Source organism: Schistocerca serialis, chromosome 1, assembly GCF_023864345.2.
Source record: "Schistocerca serialis cubense isolate TAMUIC-IGC-003099 chromosome 1, iqSchSeri2.2, whole genome shotgun sequence".
In the NCBI taxonomy this organism is placed as follows: Eukaryota; Metazoa; Arthropoda; class Insecta; order Orthoptera; family Acrididae; genus Schistocerca; species Schistocerca serialis.
Window position 1 is genome coordinate 1,074,428,809 of NC_064638.1, and position 19,832 is coordinate 1,074,448,640.

The 19,832-nt window shown below is 45.3% G+C and overlaps 1 protein-coding gene across 1 annotated transcript in view; it reads left to right on the plus strand.

Moving 5' to 3' along the window:
- The first annotated feature begins 3,511 nt into the window (after nt 1–3,511).
- Nucleotides 3,512–19,832, plus strand: part of LOC126459039 (progestin and adipoQ receptor family member 3-like) — a 117,082-nt gene continuing 100,761 nt past the window's right edge. The window contains exon 1 of the mRNA XM_050095834.1: nt 3,512–3,553. The gene's annotated coding sequence lies outside the window, so the exon portion shown is untranslated. The remainder of the gene's footprint in view (nt 3,554–19,832) is intronic.

Genomic DNA, 19,832 nt, shown 5'->3' on the forward strand with positions numbered 1-19,832 from the left:
CTGGACGTGCAGACCGCGTGAGACGACGCTTCATCCAGTCCCAAACATGCTCAATGGGGGACAGATCCGGAGATCTTGCTGGCCAGGGTAGTTGACTTACACCTTCTAGAGCACGTTGGGTGGCACGGGATACATGCGGACGTGCATTGTCCTGTTGGAACAGCAAGTTCCCTTGCCGGTCTAGGAATGGTAGAACGATGGGTTCGATGACGGTTTGGATGTACTGTGCACTATTCAGTGTCCCCTCGACGATCACCAGTGGTGTACGGCCAGTGTAGGAGATCGCTCCCCACACCATGATGCCGGGTGTTGGCCCTGTGTGCCTCGGTCGTATGCAGTCCTGATTGTGGCGCTCACCTGCACGGCGCCAAACACGCATACGACCATCATTGGCACCAAGGCAGAAGCGACTCTCATCGCTGAAGACGACACGTCTCCATTCGTCCCTCCATTCACGCCTGTCGCGACACCACTGGAGGCGGGCTGCAGGATGTTGGGGCGTGAGCGGAAGACAGCCTAACGGTGTGCGGGACCGTAGCCCAGCTTCATGGAGACGGTTGCGAATGGTCCTCGCCGATACCCCAGGAGCAACAGTGTCCCTAATTTGCTGGGAAGTGGCGGTGCGGTCCCCTACGGCACTGCGTAGGATCCTACGGTCTTGGCGTGCATCCGTGCGTCGCTGCGGTCCGGTCCCAGGTCGACGGGCACGTGCACCTTCCGCCGACCACTGGCGACAACATCGATGTACTGTGGAGACCTCACGCCCCACGTGTTGAGCAATTCGGCGGTACGTCCACCCGGCCTCCCGCATGCCCACTATACGCCCTCGCTCAAAGTCCGTCAACTGCACATACGGTTCACGTCCACGCTGTCGCGGCATGCTACCAGTGTTAAAGACTGCGATGAAGCTCCGTATGCCACGGCAAACTGGCTGACACTGACGGCGGCGGTGCACAAATGCTGCGCAGCTAGCGCCATTCGACAGCCAACACCGCGGTTCCTGGTGTGTCCGCTGTGCCGTGCGTGTGATCATTGCTTGTACAGCCCTCTTGCAGTGTCCGGAGCAAGTATGGTGGGTCTGACACACCGGTGTCAATGTGTTCTTTTTTCCATTTCCAGGAGTGTATATACATTATATATACGTGTATGGTATTTTTTAAGGGCTACAATGTTTTTAATTTCTCATCTTCTTATGGTTCTCTCTTATAGCAATTCTTATATTAGTTCTTATATTTTATTCTTAAGTTTATTATTCAGCAAGATTTGTGCATTCCCTTCAATGATACCGATCGTAGAAAGATTCGAAATATAGAATTTCCGAACACCGCGAGCATAACGCTGAGGCAGGTTTTCCATAGTGACATTTCATTGTATGAGTCTTACTCGGGAAAGAAAGTTCGTTAACACTGCTGAAAATTTCACGCGTTGGAAATAATTTTACGGCCAAACAAACATAACGTCTCACTTTACCGAAAAATGACTCTTCCAACGGACTGCGAATGAAGATACTCTACAGGAATTTCGCCGAAACAATTTCAAATAATTTTCTCATTTTTTTAAAAACTGATTCACCAGACATACAGTTAATAAGACGAATAACGACAACATTATTTCAATATGGACTGGAAAACATTCGTGTAGCAATCTTCTACGGACGTGAGAATATAAATGAAAAACAAAGATGAAAGTAGTAATCGGCTCTGGAGCCGGCCGGGGTGGCTGAGCGGTTGTAGGCGTTACAGTCTGGAACTGCGCGACCGCTACGGTCGCAGGTTAGAATCCTGCCTCGGGCATGGATGTATGTGATGTCCTTAGGTTAGTTAGGTTTAAGTACCGGGTGATCAAAAAGTCAGTATAAATTTGAAAACTTAATAAACCACGGAATAATGTAGATAGAGAGCTAAAAGCTGACACACATGCTTGGAATGATATGGGGTTTCATTAGAACAAAAAAAAAAGTATTGCTAGACGCGTGAAAGATCTCTTGCGCGCGTCGTTTGGTGATGATCGTGTGCTCAGCCGTCACTGTCGTCTTGCTTGGCCTCCCAGGTCCCCAGACCTCAGTCCGTGCGATTATTGGCTTTGGGGTTACCTGAAGTCGCAATTGTATCGTGATCGACCGACATCTCTAGGGATGCTGAAAGCCAACATCCGACGCCAATGCCTCACCATAACTCCGGATATGCTTTACAGTGCTGTTCACAACATTATTCCTAGACTACAGCTTTTGTTGAGGAATGATGGTGGACATATTGAGCATTTCCTGTAAAGAACATCATCTTTGCTTTTTCTTACTTTGTTATGCTAATTATTGCTATTGTGATCAGATGAAGCACCATCTGTCGGACATTATTTGAATTTTTGTATTTTTTTAGTTCTAATAAAACCCCATGTCATTCCAAGCATGTATGTCAATTTGTACCTCCCTGTCTACATTATTCCGTGATTTATTCAGTTTTCAAATTTATACTGACTTTTTGATCACCCGGTAGTTCTAAGTTCTAGGGGACTGATGACCTTCGCAGTTAAGTCCCATAGTGCTCAGAGCCAAGCCATCCGGCTCTGGAACCAGGGCGCAAAATTGTGAAGTCGTGATTTAGGCACTGTGCCACAACTGCGGCTGACCGATTTATCCGCTAAAAGGCACATATAAGGAGCTCAAGAACTTTGACCGTCGTTTTCTCAGAAACGGTCAAGTATCTGTGGATAAGCCGAGAGATGTGTTCGCTTGTTTTGAGTCCTCTTGCACTGAGCAAAGTTTCTGGGAAATCACGTTGCGGCACATGCCGTGTTCTCCTGTTATTACTCGTTTGCCATCTGAGCTCTCATAATCGTACAGTTTCCTCTCTCTTTTCTCCAAAATTCTCTGTTACTATAGCGAACATGGAACATGAAGAGAGAGTGGCAGTGCACGCACTAATAATAATAATGGCGTGTGGCGAGGGCCTCCCGTAAGGGTAGACCACTCGCCGGGTGCAAGTCTTTCGATTTGACGCCACTTCGGGGACTTGCGCGTGGATGGGGATGAAATGATGATGATTAGGACAGCACAACACCCAGTCCCTGAGGGGAGAAAATCTCCGACCCAGCCGGGAATCGAACCCGGGCCCTTAGGATTGACAGTCCGTCGCGCTGACCACCTTTTTTTTTGTTATCTCATTTTTTGTTCGTTAGAGTTCGGTGCAATTGTTCGTGGCGGACGTCCCATGACTCCCGTTGAAGTTCGTTATTGAGCCATTCACTCAGTTTTTTTTATTATTATTATTACAGAGGGCAGCTAACCCTGTGACCGAACACGTTGAGCTACCGTGCCGGCGACCACTCGGATACCGGGGGCGGACAGTGCACGCACTTGTGTGTGGTGGTGTTGTCGCAGTTGATTCACAGAGTGCGAGGCTGCGCCCGCCTGCGGGCAGAGTTGTGAGCAGCGCGTGTGACGTGGAGTGGAGAGGCGGAGAGAGTGACCACTTTTACTGCCGCTGGCCGCCACGCGTCTCAGTCGCCGCCGCAGCTTCCACCGACGCGGGCGTCCGTCTCTCGCGGCAGCAGGCAGGTAACCAAGGCCGCCGACCGAGGCTCACTCTCACTGCCTTCAGCTGCGCGCCGCCCGTCTTCTGCCTCAGCGCAGCTCGCATACACTCAGGTGACAAAAGTCATGGGACAGCACATGCACATGCACAGATGGCGGTAGTATCGCGTACACAAGGTACAAAATGACAGTGCATTGGCGGAGCTGTCTTTTGTGCTCAGGCGATTCGTGTGCAAAGGTTTCCGACGGGATTACGGCTGCAAGACGGGAATGTAAGCGGTATGGTAGTTGAAGCAAGACGCGTAGGGGATTCCATTTCGGAAATCGTCACGGAATTTAATATTGCGAGATCGGCATCTACATCTGCATCTACATCCATACTCCGCAAGCCACCTGACTGTGTGTGGCGGAGGGTACCTTGAGTACCTCTATCGGTTCTCGTATTGTTCGTGGAAAGAAGGATTGTCGGTATGCCTCTGTGTGGGCTCTAATCTCTCTGATTTTATCTCATGGTCTCTTCGCGAGTTATACGTACGAGGGAGCAATATACTGCTTGACTCCTCGGTGAAGGTATGTTCTCGAAACTTCAACAAAAGCCCGTACCGAGCTACTGAGCGTCTCTCCTGCAGAGTTTTCCACTGGAGTTTATCATCTCCATAACGCTTTCGCGATTACTAAATGATCCTGTAACAAAGCGCGCTGCTCTCCGTTGGATCTTCTCTATCTCTTCTATCAACCCTATCTGGTACGGATCCCACAATGCTGAGCAGTATTCAAGCAGTGGGCGAACAAGCGTACTGTAACCTACTTCCTTTGTTTTCGGATTGCATTTCCTTAGGATTCTTCCAATGAATCTCAGTCTGGCATCTGCTTTACCGACGTTCAACTTTATATGATTATTCCATTTTAAATCACTCCTAATGCGTACTCCCAGATAATTTATGGAATTAACTGCTTCCAGCTGCTGACCTGCTATATTGTTGCTAAATGATATGGGCTCATTCTTTCTATGTATTCACAGCACATTACACTAGTCTACATTGAGATTCAATTGCCATTCCCTGCACCATGCGTCAATTCGCTGCAGATTCTCCTGCATTTCAGTACAATTTTCCATTGTTACAACCTCTCGACATACCACAGCATCATCCGCAAAAAGCCTCAGTGAACTTCCGATGTCATCCACAAGGTCATTTATGTATACTGTGAATAGCAACGGTCCTACGACACTCCCCTGCGGCATACCTGGAATCACTCTTACTTCAGAAGACTTCTCTCCATTGAGAATGACATGCTGCGTTCTGTTATCTAGGAACTCTTCAATCCAATCACACAATTGGTCTGATAGTCCATATGCTCTTACTCTGTTCATTAAACGACTGTGGGGAACTGTATCAAACGCCTTGCGGAAGTCAAGAAACACGGGATCTACCTGGGAACCCGTGTCTATGGCACTCTGAGTCTCGTGGACGAATAGAGCGAGCTGGGTTTTAAACGATCGTCTTTTTCGAAACCCATGCTGATTCCAACAGAGTAGATTTGTAGTCTCCAGAAAAGTCATTATACTCGAACATAATACGTGTTCCAAAATTCTACAACTGATAGACGTTAGAGATATACGTCTATAGTTCTGCACATTTGTTCGACGTCCCTTCTTGAAAACGGGGATGACCTGTGCCCTTTTCCAATCCTTTGGAACGCTACGCTCTTCTAGAGACCTACGGTACACCGCTGCAAGAAGGGGGGCAAGTTCCTTCGCGAACTCTGTGTAAAATCGAACTGGTATCCCATCAGGTCCAGCGGCCTTTCCTCTTTTGAGCGATTTTAATTGTTTCTCTATCCCTCTGTCGTCTATTTCGAGATCTACCATTTTGTCATCTGTGCGACAATCTAGAGAAGGAACTACAGTGCATTCTTCCTCTGTGAAACAGTTTTGGAAAAAGACATTTAGTATTTCGGCCTTTAGTCTGTCATCCTCTGTTTCAGTACCATTTTGGTCACAGAGTGTCTGGACATTTTGTTTTGATCCACCTTCCGCTTTGACATAACACCAAAATTTCTTAGGATTTTCTGCCAAGTCAGTACATAGAACTTTACTTTCGAATTCATTGAACGCCTCTCGCATAGCTGTCCTCACACTACATTTCGCTTCGCGTAATTTTTGTTTGTTTGCAACGCTTTGGCTATGTTTATGTTTGCTGTGAAGTTCCCTTTGCTTCCGCAGCAGTTTTCTAACTCGGTTGTTGTACCTCGGTGGCTCTTTACCATCTCTTACGATCTTGCTTGGCACATACTCATCTAACACATATTGTACGATGGTTTTGAACTTTGTCCACTGATCCTCAACACTATCTGTACTTGAGACAAAACTTGACAAGCAACACCATTAAATTACAGGCTCATATCGCTAACGTCGATATGCACCAGGATTTTAGAACATACTGTATATTGTGTTCGAACATTATGAATTACCTCGAATAAAACGGCCTATTGACACACAGTCAACATGGGTTTAGAAAACATCGTTCCTGTGAAACACAACTAGCTCTTTATTCACAAGAAGTGTTGAGTGCTATTGGCAAGGGATTTCAGATCGATTCCGTATTTCTGGATTTCCGGAAGGCTTTTGACACTGTACCACACAAGCGGCTTGTAGTGAAATTGCTTGCCCATGGAATACCGTCTCAGTTAAGTGCCTGGATTTGTGATTTCCTGTCAGAGAGGTCACAGTTCGTAGTAATTGACGGAAAGTCATCGAGTAAAGCAGAAGTGATTTCTGGCGTTCCTCAAGGTAGTGTTATAGCCCCTTTGCTGTTCCTTATCTATATTAACGATTTTGGAGACCACCTGAGCAGCCGTCTTAGGTTGTTTGCAGATGACGCTGTCGTTTATCGACTAATAAAGTCATCAGAAGATCAGAACAAATTGCAAAACGATTTAGAAAACATATCTGAATGGTGCTAAAAGTAGCAGTTGACCCTAAATAACGAAAAGTGTGAGGTCATCCAGATGAGTGCTAAAAGGAATTCGTTAAACTTCGGCTACACGATAAACCAGTCTAATCTAAAAGCCGTAAACTCAACTAAAATCCTAGGTATTACAATTACGTACAACTTAAACTGGAAGGAACACATAGAAAATGTTGTGGGGAAGGCGAACCGAAGACTGCATTTTATTGGCAGCACACTTAGAAAATGTAACAGGTCTACTAAGGAGATTGCCTACACTACGCTTGTCCGTTCTCTTTTAAAATACTGCTGCGCGGTGTGGGATCCTTACCAGATAGGACTGACGGATTACATCGAAAAAGTTCAGAGAAAGGCAGCATGGTTTGTATTATCGCGAAATATGGGAGAGAGTGTCACAGAAATGATACAGGATTTGGGCTGGACATCATTAAAAGAAAGGCGCTTTTCGTTGCGACGGAATCTTCTCACGAAATTCCAATCACCAACTTTCTCCTCCGAATGGGAAAATATTTTGTTCACACCGACCTACATAGGGAGGAACGATCACCAAGATAAAATAAGGGAAATTAGAGCTCGTACGGAAAGATATAGGTGTTCATTCTTTCCGCGCGCCATGCGAGATTGGAATAATAGGGAATTGTGAAGGTAGTTCCATGAACCCTCTGCCAGGCACTTAAATGTGATTCGCAGAGTATCCATGTAGATGTTGATGTAGAAATAACAACCGCTGAAATCGGTTTGGGATATACGACGGAAGTGTCTGTTAGGACAGTGGGGGAAATTTGGCGTTAATTGGCTGTGGCAGAAGACAACCTACGCGAATACCTATGCTAACAACAAGATATCGCCTGCAGTGCCTTTTCTGGTCTCGTGATCACATCGGTCGGAACCTCGGCGACTGGAAAATCGTGGCCCTGGTCAGAGGAGTCCCGATTTCAGATGGTAAGAGCAGATGGTAGGGTTCGTGTTTGGCGCACAAGCCATGGATCCAAATTGGCAACAAGGCACTGTGCAAGCTGGTAGCAGCTCCATAGTGGTGTGGGCTGAGTTTACATGTAATGGATTGGGTCCTCTGGTCCAACTGAACTGACCATGGACTGGAAATGGTTTCGTTCAGCTAATTGGAGACCATTTGCAGCCATTCATGGATTTCATGTTCCGAAACAACGGTGGAATTTTTGTGGATGACAGTGCGCCATGTAACCGGGCCACAATTGTTCGCGATTTGTTTCAAGAACTGGACAGTTTGAGGGACTGATTGACTTCACACATCGCTCAACATGAACACAATAGAACATTTATGGGACATAATCGAGAGGTCAGTTCGTGCACGAAATCCTGCACCGGCAACACTTGCGCAGTTATACAAGCCTATAGGGGAAACAAAGTTTAGTATATCTGCAGGTGATTTCCAACGACTTGTTGTTTCCATCCCACTTCGAGTTGCTGCATTATGCCGGGCAAAAGGAGTTCCGACATGATATTAGGAGATATTTCATGACTTTTGTTACCTCATTGTATAGCCCAGCTTCAATTACTTCACATCTGACGTTTAAGGTACGAAATTGCGTTGTTTTTCCGATAAGTTACAAAGGGGGGGGGGGCAAAAATATAGGAAACCACAAGAAATTCGTGTCTGAGAATAAATGCAGATGTTAGCCAAAACTGGAGATTGCGCTGTTGTATTTGACAACGAACGGTATCTGTGCAATGTCCTCAATACGTTGCAAGTGTCAGCCGTGTTCGGAACTGTGTTCTTTGTAGTTGTGAGTGCATTATGTGGGAACGCAGTGCATTAAAACGTGGGCGAATTATTGGTGATCGTATAGTGGATGGTTCTGTAACCGAATTAGCCGAAATGTTTGGTGTTTCAAGAGGCACCGTATCGATTTATACCGCACACAGGGGAAGAGGAAAAACATCATCCGCTAAGTCACAGCGCGGGCGAAAGTGTGTGTTGAGTTTCACGTCGGGTCATTGAAGAGTATTGTGACGAAAAATAAGACGACAGTTCTAAAAGTCACTGCTGAACTGAATGTCGCATTCACGAACCCCGTCAGCACCAAAACAAGATGAAGGGAACCCTTAAGCAGGGGACTGCAGGGACAGCTCTAATTCCAAAGCTACTCATCAGTGATGCAAATGCTCGTAACAGGAAAATATGGTGGCGAAGCCATAAAACCTGGACTCTATATATAGGGCAATGGAAGAATCGCATTTGGTCGGATGAGTCTTATTTCACACTGTCTGCAACTTCTGGCCCAGTTTACGATCCAAGAGCGAAAGATGGGGGGCACCAGATCGCAATATTATTGCACCTTTGTGGTCTACTTTGGCAAGAAGGGTGCGTGATCGCTGCACACCTCCCTCATTGTTATCAAAACTCACCACTATTTTGCAAGAATAGTGGAATGAGATTCCATTGAAAACCATGCTGGTTCTGTATATATCCGTATCGAGACGATTGGAAGCTGTTTTGAATGCTATCAGTTTTCCTACACCGTATTAAGCCCGGTAATGCGCTGTATTTTTGGTGTTTCCATATTTTTCTACACCACCTGTATTTCTGCAGGCAGCTACTAAGGCTCTGTGCACTCAGTAGTGGTAACAAAAGTCTCTCCTACAAAAAACACATAAAATATCTTAACGTAACGTGTGGTGTAGTCTTCTATAATTTCTCTAAGCTTGTTAAAAATCAGTACAAATAATTATAATTACAGCTAGAGTTGTGTTAATTTTTTTTCAAACTGGTGAACTTATCCAGTCCATGAAACAATTTCAAACTTATCATGTCATATTTCGATTACTACTGAACATAAATATTTCTATTTTTTCGTTGATTACCAAAATATCTTGCTCTTCAACGCTTCCTTCCAATGTTTTGTATCGCATTGCGTTTGTTATATGTAGCCTTTTGAAAAAAAAGCGTGTTTTTTTTTGCAATGTTGCCTTTATTTAGCAAGTGACATGCATGAAGTTTAAAATCTTTCTTCTACAAAAATCATGAAAAAGTCCTGAAATTCACATATGATGTACGTCTCTAGGTTGTCTCCAAGCATGCAAAAAAAGATCTTCTCTTTAATCAGGGCCAGAAATACGGCTCTTCTTTAAGCTGGAGAAATTTTCATGTCTGGAAAACTTTCATGTTTAAAAATGGCGGGGACAATGCTTTGCGCAGCGGAAGTAGCAACACACTGGGAGCTGGCAATGCTATGTTCAGTTGGTGGATTGCTGGTGGGACCAGACCAGCGACTCGCTCTCAAATGTCAACTGATGAAAATGGGATCATATACGTCTTGGAAACTTTAATTCCACCTGACGCCCACAGTTATGAGTTTCTGGATATTGGAGATGCTGCTCCTTTATTCACGTGCAAACCAGGTGGAGTTTATATAATTAGACCCAGAAGTAGGCCGCTGCAACAGTGGCCGAAACGTTGGTTTTTTTCCAGCAGCAGTAGTTTTATACATTATGGTGCGGTACCATACTCAGAAAACTTTTATGTCAGATGGAGTTTCTGAGCCACTTCACAGCTGCTACTTAAATGTACACGTACGAGTCTGCACCTCACGAGCTCGTTTAGAAAGTGACGATTGTGACACTACGGCAGCTGAGTGTGCCAACTACATGAGAATTTCACTTTGGGTGTCTAGCAACCTCCTGATGCAGATTTTTCCGTAATAGTCATAGATATGCGTATTTTACACGTAGTTAATCACCCGTCGTCTCGACGAGTGTAACAAGTCGATTTGAAGCGTAAGTGATCTTTGTGTGGTTACGAGTGAATATGAAAGTGAAAGCAAAGTAGAGAGCGAAACCCGTTACGATCGCCCAGGCTAGTTTTCTCAAAGAGGCAACGTGCTTGAAAAAGCATCTCACCGGCAGTGTTCTATTTCCTCACAGCACTCCTATACCGAGGGCAAGCTTGGCGTTTATTTCGCCCAATCCATGGTGGGAATGGTTACGACTACGATTGCATCTCAATATTTGTGGCTGAATAAAATCCGCCTACTGTCACAAAACGTGTTTTATCGATCTACACTGTTTTCGAAATTTGTGGGTTCGTTTTCAGGCACTATTTACTATCACAACATGTTCTTACATCAGCTTTTTGCAACTGCTCTGCTGCAGAAGTATGTAGCTAAGCATTTATGCATCTTGATTCGAGCGGCTTGTATCACCATCAAATGTGTGTGTGAAATCTTATGGGACTTAACTGCTAAGGCCATCAGTCCCTAAGCTTACACACTACTTAACCTAAATTAGCTTAAGGAGAAATACACACACCCATGCCCGAGGGAGGACTCGAACCTCCGCCGGGACCAGCCGCACAGTCCATGACTGCAGCGCCTGAGACCGCTCGGCTAATCCCGCGCGGCGTATCACCATCATGATTACCACATTATCATCATTATCATTGTAACCTTCGTTAACCATCTGACTTCCACTGCTACCCCCCAGACTTCTTCAGGCATTGCAGCTTTACTATATGAATCCACGTTGCTCCTGTTGTTAGGAACTCTCTCCCAAAGACATTTGTCTGGAGTGTAGCCTTGTTAGTTATAGTTCAATTCTTTTATCCTGGCGGCTCGCGCATGCCCGCCCAGACGCGGGAGATTGCTGCGTTGCCAGTTGCACACGACGCACGCGCCAATAGAAGCAGCGCCATAGTATAGCATAGTTCGCAAGCTTACGTGTAGGGGGGAGCGCGCAGTTCATGAAGTAAAGCCACTACGGCCGCATTAACCCTTTCGCTGCTACAGAGACGTGCTCCCTGCATTCCGCGCTGTCCGCGATTTTGTCACTGCATTGCTCGCCTGTGCAGACAGATCGTGTTCCGACTGCTTTGACACTCTTATCATTCGATTCCACAAAAACTATTTGGCCCAAACATTAGATTTTTACATGTCTTCTTGACTGATACTTTCCCCCCATAAATGACTTAATTTTGTTTCGATCTTCAACGCAGTTATTATGCAGCATTAAATATAGTAAACCATTGCACGAAATTTTGAAGAGTTTGCAGAGGTAGAAGTCCATAGAGTATACTTTCCGTATGGTCGATTTTAGTTGCCACGATGTTGAGAATGAAATGTGGACAAGATACCTAAATTTCATATAAAATTACTACATGTAATGCTGCATAATAACTGCGTTGAACATCGAAACAAAATTAAGTCATTTATGGGGGGAAGGTATCAGTCAAGAAGACGTGTAAAAATCAAATTTTTGGGCCAAATAGTTTTTGTGAAATCGAATGATAAGTGTGTCAAAGCAGTGGGAACACCATGTGTCTGCACAGGCGAGCAGTGCAGTGATGAAAAAATCACACACAGCGCGGAATGCGGGGAGCACGTGTCTGCAGCTGCGAAAGGGTTAATGAAGAGACAAAGCACTAGAAATTTCAAGAAAATTGCATTCAAACGAATATAATTCGTGAAGTAAGGCACTTCGATATTGTTTTTAAATAATAAAAATATTAAGGAGTACACAAGGTTTGAACTCCTTACCTTTCACTTAGAAGCCCATCACCTTAACCGTTACGCTAATGCAGCTCGTCAGACGACAGAATGCCATCAGAACTGTAACACGTCACGCAAAATACTGACAAATACTGTTGGCATGACTATGAATTACTCACGCTTCGGCGAAGTACAATAGGAAATAAACAATTACCGCTGTTCTTTATTTCGAAAAAACGTTTCGTGAAATTGATACAAGCACCTTTCCTTGCTATCGCCTGAATTAGGAGTCTTATTGCTTGTTTGGTTTAATTAATAGAATATGAAGCAACTGGTATAAAGAATGCTTTTTCCAAACTTTCTATAAAAGAAAGTCTGCTATCAAGACATTGCTTTTGTTCTATTACATTATTTATGACTGAACGTTTCTAAAACTGAAGACACTCGTCCATGCTATGCACTGCAGTCGAGATCTGGCAACGTCGTTCTCTGTTCATTGGCTGACTGTGTTTTGTGACGTCAGATGCGCAGAACGAACCTAAACTCGGCCGCCAACATAAATGACGCGCACTTTAGTTACTTTCATGTGTCCATGGATCATTTTGCACGATAAAGCCTCATGATGTGGAACGAGTCAATTTACATTCACATTGCAAAGTAATTTGCACATCTATTTGTACTCTAAACACTACCATTCATTCATTTCATTCATTCATATCATTTTTGCCCTTATGGACAGTGTTTGAACTCAAATTTCTCATGATGACACAATTTTCGCTTCTTTCCTTTCTTCCTTTTCTCTTCCCAAAATCTCTTCATCCTTTGACTATGCTCTTGTTTTCTTTGTTCTGTCCATAATGCTACAGTCCTCCTCCTCTCATTTATCATAAATTTTGCATTCCTAATTTTGTTCCTGAATTCCTTTCTGTCTTTTATCATTTGTTTGTTGATCCCCAGTTGCCTTATGTCTTCCTCTATTTCATGATACCAATTTGTTTTAAGGCTTAATGTTTTACTACATCAAAGATTCACTTTGTAAGTCTGGTGTTGTCCATTCTCTGTATGTGTCCGTAGAAATTTAGTCTGCGTTTCCTGATCATGTCTGTGAGTCTGTCAGTGTGTTGGTATAACTCGCTGGTATATCTTTTCATCCATATGCCATCTTTGTGTTTTGGTCCGAATATTTTCCTGAGAATTTTGCGTTCTATTTTTTATGTCTCTATAATGCCTGATGCTCCAATTGTGATCGTTTCTGACGCATGTAGTGCTTCTGATAATACAACTGTTTTGTAGTATCTAATTTTGGCCTGTCTTGATATGCTTTTGTTATTATAATGTGACCATGTGAGTTCGTATGCTTTCTGGAGTCTTTCTGTTGGTTCTATGTTGATCCTCCTACTTGTATGTATTCCCCTAAATATTTAAATTTTTCGACTCTTTTTACGGATCCGTACATCGTTTGCATGATGTGTACATCCGAGATATGGAGGTGGCCTTGCCTGCGGCTATCGAGCGTGCAGGGCGCAGTCGTCTGCATTTTGTGGATCACGTCAGCGCCACCGACACATGGTGGTAAGTTCGTATGCGACCAAACTGTTGAGGTCATCGGTCGCTAGGCTTACACACTTCTTAATGTAACTTAAACTAACTGACGCGAAGGACAACAACACACATGTGCCCGAGGGAGGACTCGAACCTCCAACGGGTGGAGCAGCGCGAACCGTAGCAAGGCGTCACAGACAGCGCGGCTTTCCCGCGCGGCAACGACGCATGCCGCAATGGTTCTGACGCCAGCCTCAGTTGATACAGGTGGCCTCGCACGCAGGGTGCAAGCCGAGCTCGCAGTTTGCAGCATCGTTCCCAGAATGTATCGGGGTCCTTTGGTTTGGAGCCGAGTGGAGGGTCTCTGCCACAGGTTTCGTCGACTCTGTGTAGATTTCCAGACCTGTGTTATCGTGTAGGGATTTGTAGGATTCCCCTTGATAGGTCAGGGGTGGATTCCACACAGGAAGCAGCTACTCAGCATAGTACTTGTAGAGTGCACATAGGAGTCTTTTAGACTATACAGTAGTTTGAGGTGATCTGATGAACACTCGCCACGACAAGGGAAGTCAGAGCCCGCTTAGAATAAAGACACTTCGACTGTCAAAATTTCATCAATAAACTGTCGAAGTATTCGTACTAAAGTTCCCTTCAGGAAAGTTCTGGCGGTCAAATCATTCTTGGGACCGAGAGCTGGCTCAAACCCGAAGTGGAAAGCTCTGGCGAATGATGGAATGCATATCGCAAAGACAGATAGGGGGCCATAGGAGGTGGAGTGTTCATTGCAGTTGACAAAAATATTGTCTCTACTGAGATTAAATTTGAATATGTCAGTGGAGTTATCTGGTCGCGTTTAACAGGTATAGGTAAAACAAAGTTAATTGTTGGATATTTTTAACGGCCACTCGATTCCTCTGTAACAGTGTAAGTGGGCTGCTTCTGTGTTGGTAACGCTGTGTAGCGCTTTGCATTGGATCTCTGACTGCGCTTTCTTTGTAAGAGACTCTGTGGCTGGTCGGACTCGTTGTTGGAAGTTAATCGACAGCACTGCTGGCCAGTTGGAAGTTAGTCGCTAGCAGTGATGGAAGTACTGTTGGGCAGTTGGAGGTGAACAGCCAGCAGTGATGTTAGATGTGAGAAGTTAGCATTGATGGAGGGTAGTGGTTGAAGTGTTAGCGTAGGCTAACGATCTGTACATGTTCGACTTGGAGATTGAATACTATTCATGATTATATACCTTTGTGCTAGATGTCAATGACGATTTATATTCGTGTTTGAACTGGATGGCACATTATTAAGGTAAAAATACATTATTTGGTTTGCAACAAAATCTTTCCTTTGCTAACCACATGCTTATTAGTAGTAGTGGTTTTAGTAGTTAGAATCTTTTATTTAACTGGCAGTATTGACGCTCGCTGTATTGCAGTAGTTCGCGTAATGAAGATTTTTGTGAGGTAAGGGCTTAATGAAATACACTCCTGGAAATGGAAAAAAGAACACATTGACACCGGTGTGTCAGACCCACCATACTTGCTCCGGACACTGCGAGAGGGCTGTACAAGCAATGATCACACGCACGGCACAGCGGACACACCAGGAACCGCGGTGTTGGCCGTCGAATGGCGCTAGCTGCGCATCATTTGTGCACCGCCGCCGTCAGTGTCAGCCAGTTTGCCGTGGCATACGGAGCTCCATCGCAGTCTTTAACACTGGTAGCATGCCGCGACAGCGTGGACGTGAACCGTATGTGCAGTTGACGGACTTTGAGCGAGGGCGTATAGTGGGCATGCGGGAGGCCGGGTGGACGTACCGCCGAATTGCTCAACACGTGGGGCGTGAGGTCTCCACAGTACATCGATGTTGTCGCCAGTGGTCGGCGGAAGGTGCACGTGCCCGTCGACCTGGGACCGGACCGCAGCGACGCACGGATGCACGCCAAGACCGTAGGATCCTACGCAGTGCCGTAGGGGACCGCACCGCCACTTCCCAGCAAATTAGGGACACTGTTGCTCCTGGGGTATCGGCGAGGACCATTCGCAACCGTCTCCATGAAGCTGGGCTACGGTCCCGCACACCGTTAGGCCGTCTTCCGCTCACGCCCCAACATCGTGCAGCCCGCCTCCAGTGGTGTCGCGACAGGCGTGAATGGAGGGACGAATGGAGACGTGTCGTCTTCAGCGATGAGAGTCGCTTCTGCCTTGGTGCCAATGATGGTCGTATGCGTGTTTGGCGCCGTGCAGGTGAGCGCCACAATCAGGACTGCATACGACCGAGGCACACAGGGCCAACACCCGGCATCATGGTGTGGGGAGCGATCTCCTACACTGGCCGTACACCACTGGTGATCGTCGAGGGGACACTGAATAGTGCACGGTACATCGAAACCGTCATCGAACCCATCGTTCTACCATTCCTAGATCGGCAAGGGAACTTGCTGTTCCAACAGGACAATGCACGTCCGCATGTATCCCGTGCCACCCAACGTGCTCTGGAAGGTGTACGTCAACTACCCTGGCCAGCAAGATCTCCGGATCTGTCCCCCATTGAGCATGTTTGGGACTGGATGAAGCGTCGTCTCACGCGGTCTGCACGTCCAGCACGAACGCTGGTCCAACTGAGGCGCCAGGTGGAAATGGCATGGCAAGCCGTTCCACACGACTACATCCAGCATCTCTACGATCGTCTCCATGGGATAATAGCAGCCTGCATTGCTGCGAAAGGTGGATATACACTGTACTAGTGCCTACATTGTGCATGCTCTGTTGCCTGTGTCTATGTGCCTGTGGTTCTGTCACTGTGATCATGTGATGTATCTGACCCCAGGAATGTGTCAATAAAGTTTCCCCTTCCTGGGACAATGAATTCACGGTGTTCTTATTTCAATTTCCAGGAGTGTATATAGGTTATTGTTAGGATTTCTTTCTAGCCAGGGCCATTCTTCTGTATTAATTATTTGAATTCAGGTTGTAATTTTTTTTGAGCAATCAGATTGCGATGCTCTAGAATATTGTGGGTCAGTGTTGACAAGATAAGAAAAAATAAAGAGAAAGTAGGCTCAGTACGTTCAGTTTTACTCACCTGTTTCAGAATCAAATAACGTAGAAGTTTCATCTTCTCAGTCATTCAGCAACTTAAGTACAGATTTACATATTTAAATAAAGAAGTTTCACAGTTCTAGAGTCATTCAAAGATTGTCTACGGTCAGTACGTGTAAATACGCAGATCATGCGACTTTAACCGAGTATAGACTGAGGTGTCTTCGGATTAATTGCGGAGGGGTATAGATAGACAGTGGTGCGAAATACTTTTGAACACGTTTTCCGAAATCTGTCTTGAGCAGTTAGCTCAGCAGCCCACATGCCATGGAAATATCTTAGACCTTGTTGCTACGAATAGGCCGGATCTTATCGACAGAGTCGGTATATAAACGTGATTAACAGTCATGGCCTCGTTATAGCAACAATGGTTGCGAAAGTTAATAAATCGCTCAAGAAGGCAAGGAGAGAGTTTGTTCCAGATAGAGCAGATAAGCCATTGTTAGCATCGTACTTAGACAATGAACTGACTATACTTAGTTGCAGTAAGATGAACGTAGAGGAATTATGGGTGAAGTTTAAGAAGACTGTAAATCGTGGTCTGGAGCGTTGCGTGCGTAGTAAGTGGATAAGGGATGGAAAAGATCCAACATGGTTTAGTAACGGAATTCGGAAGATGCGGAGGAAGCAGAGGCTGTCGCACTGACGATTCAAAAGACAAGACAAAAATAACTGCAAGCAAAGGTTAGTAGAGCTTCGCGCGTTAGTGAGAAGATCTGTTGGCGAAGCATGCAACAGATACCACAGTCATACCTTAAAAAAAAATATGGGAGAGAACTCGAGAAAGTTCTGCTCGGATATAAAATCGCTCTAAGGGTTTAAGGCTTCCGTTCAGTCCCTTGTTGATCAGTCTCGTGTGTCAGTTGAAGATAGCGAAACAAAAGCCGAAGTTTTAAATTTCACATCCAAGAAATTGTTCACGCAGGAGAATCGTAGAAACATACTCAATAGAGACAAAGGCATCGTCAGGACTGCCCCAGGGAAGTGTGATAGGATGGTTGTTCAAAAAAATTGGTTCAAATGGCTCTGAGCACTATGGGATCTAACATCTGAGGTCACCAGTCCCCTAGACTTAGAACTACGTAAACCTAACTAACCTCAGGACATCACACACATCCATGCCCGAGCCAGGATTCGAACCTGCGACCGTTCCGGACTGAAGCGCCTAGAACCGCTTGACCACGGTGGCCGGCAAGATAGAGGATTATTTAGACAAAATTTCTAGTTGGTGTGATGAATTACAGCTATCTCTAAATGTGGAAAAATGTAAGTTAATTCGGATAGGTACGAAGAACTATCCTGTAATGTTTGGATACAGTATTATTAGTGTTCTGCTTGACACAGTGAAGTCGTTTAAATATCTGGGCATATTTTTCTATGCAGGCATTGATCGTCTTGTTGCTCAGTGGGATAAATGTGTTAACAGTCACGGCAATTACTTCTAAAACAGTAAACAGTTTACTTCTTTTTTCCATCTCGTTTTCATATGACTGCCCCTTATACAAAACATCGATGTAATCAGAATATGAGCTCAGAGTCAGAGGTTAATCTTTGTGAAAGTGATAGGTGACGTGTGCTGCGTGTGGCTACACTTCTGACCGGAGCAACAATGCTGCCTCTGGTCAGAGGAGTTGTGTCTTGCAACCTGGGAACCAGACAACGGAAGAGTCAGATTCAGCCACAATGCCCTCCGGAACGCTCAAGGAATCGACAGTATAGACTGCCGTGGAGTGATTGAGTGCTTTGTTGAATGTGGCAGTTAAAAACTGATGTTCTGATTACAGTAATAGGCATAGATTTCGTAGTAGGTGCAGTTTTTGTTAGTGGTAAAATTGCGAGGGGCGTTCAATAAGTAATGCAACACATTTTTTCCCGGCCAATTTCGGCTGAAAAAAATGAGGAATTTGTTATGGGACATCGTGGATAATTCCCGCTGCAGCCCCTAGTTTCATGAAGTCCCGGTAGGTGGGGGCACTGTACATAGCCTTCAAAACGGCGTCTGTAATGGAAGTGCGTTCCAAGCAGAGAGCTGTAAGTATCTTTTGGCGGAAAACCAGAGCATCGCAGATATTCACAGGCGCTTGCAGAATGTATGTGGTGACCTGACAGTGAACAGAAGCACGTTGAGACTGTGGGCAACGCTTCTGTCTCATCATCGCAACAAGGTCGCTCAAAACCGCCCGATCTCCTGCGTGTCGGCCGGCCACAAACAACTGTAACTCCTGCAATGTTCAAACGTGCGGACACTCTCATTCGTGATGATCGACGGATTACAACCAAACACTTCGCTGCTCAACTGGACGTCTCTGTCGGTAGCGCTTACACACTCGTCCGCCAGTGCCCGTTGGTTCCTCTCCACCTAACAGCAAAACAAAACAAAAAAAAGAAAAAAAAACAAAAAAATGGTTCAAATGGCTCCAAGCACTATGGGACTTAACATCTGAGGTCATCAGTCCCCTGGACTTAGAAACTACTTAAACCTACCTAACCTAAGGACATCACACACATCCATGCCTCAAGCAGGATTCGAACCTGCGACCGCAACAGGCGCGCTGTTCCTGACTGAAGCGCCTAGAATCGCTCGACCACAGCGGCTGGCCCTAACAGCAGACCTAAAGAGCTAGGACCATCCGTGCAGAATTGCTTGCACGTTACGAGGCTGAGTTTCTCATTTTGCAGCAAAACTGCTTCCCTGCAATTGGAGGTTTAGAATGTGTGACTGCCAAAGGATCTGGGTATTCCACTCACGATACCGCCAAACGTTTTACCTCGCTAGACGAACTTGACGGGGGACAACTCGACATCGTGAAGGCAACTGAGGAGGTGCTCCAAGGAGAAGGTTTCGAAATGCCGACATAACAGGCGCGAGAGCGGTGTGCTAACCACATGCCGTGCAGTGGCGCTTTAGGGCAAAGTATGAAGCAGCAGTCGGGCCATTCTCTGGCTGGACTCAACCTGGTGATTACTAGGGACCGGATTTTCATGCAATTGCATACTTTTTTCTATTATTCGAGAAGCGTGCTCTTAGGATAACATGTTCGAATTGTTTATTTTCTTACGTTTTAGGCATGGTTCTATAGTGAATGTAAATGCAAATTTTGCATGTTTTGTGAATAAGCATAATATTTTGTAAAATCAATTGTACTGCATGTTTTGCGTGTTTTTTGATTGAAATACTTATTCTTCAAAAAAAAATTAAACTTTGTGTTCATTTGTTCGGTCGTTGTGAAAGCTT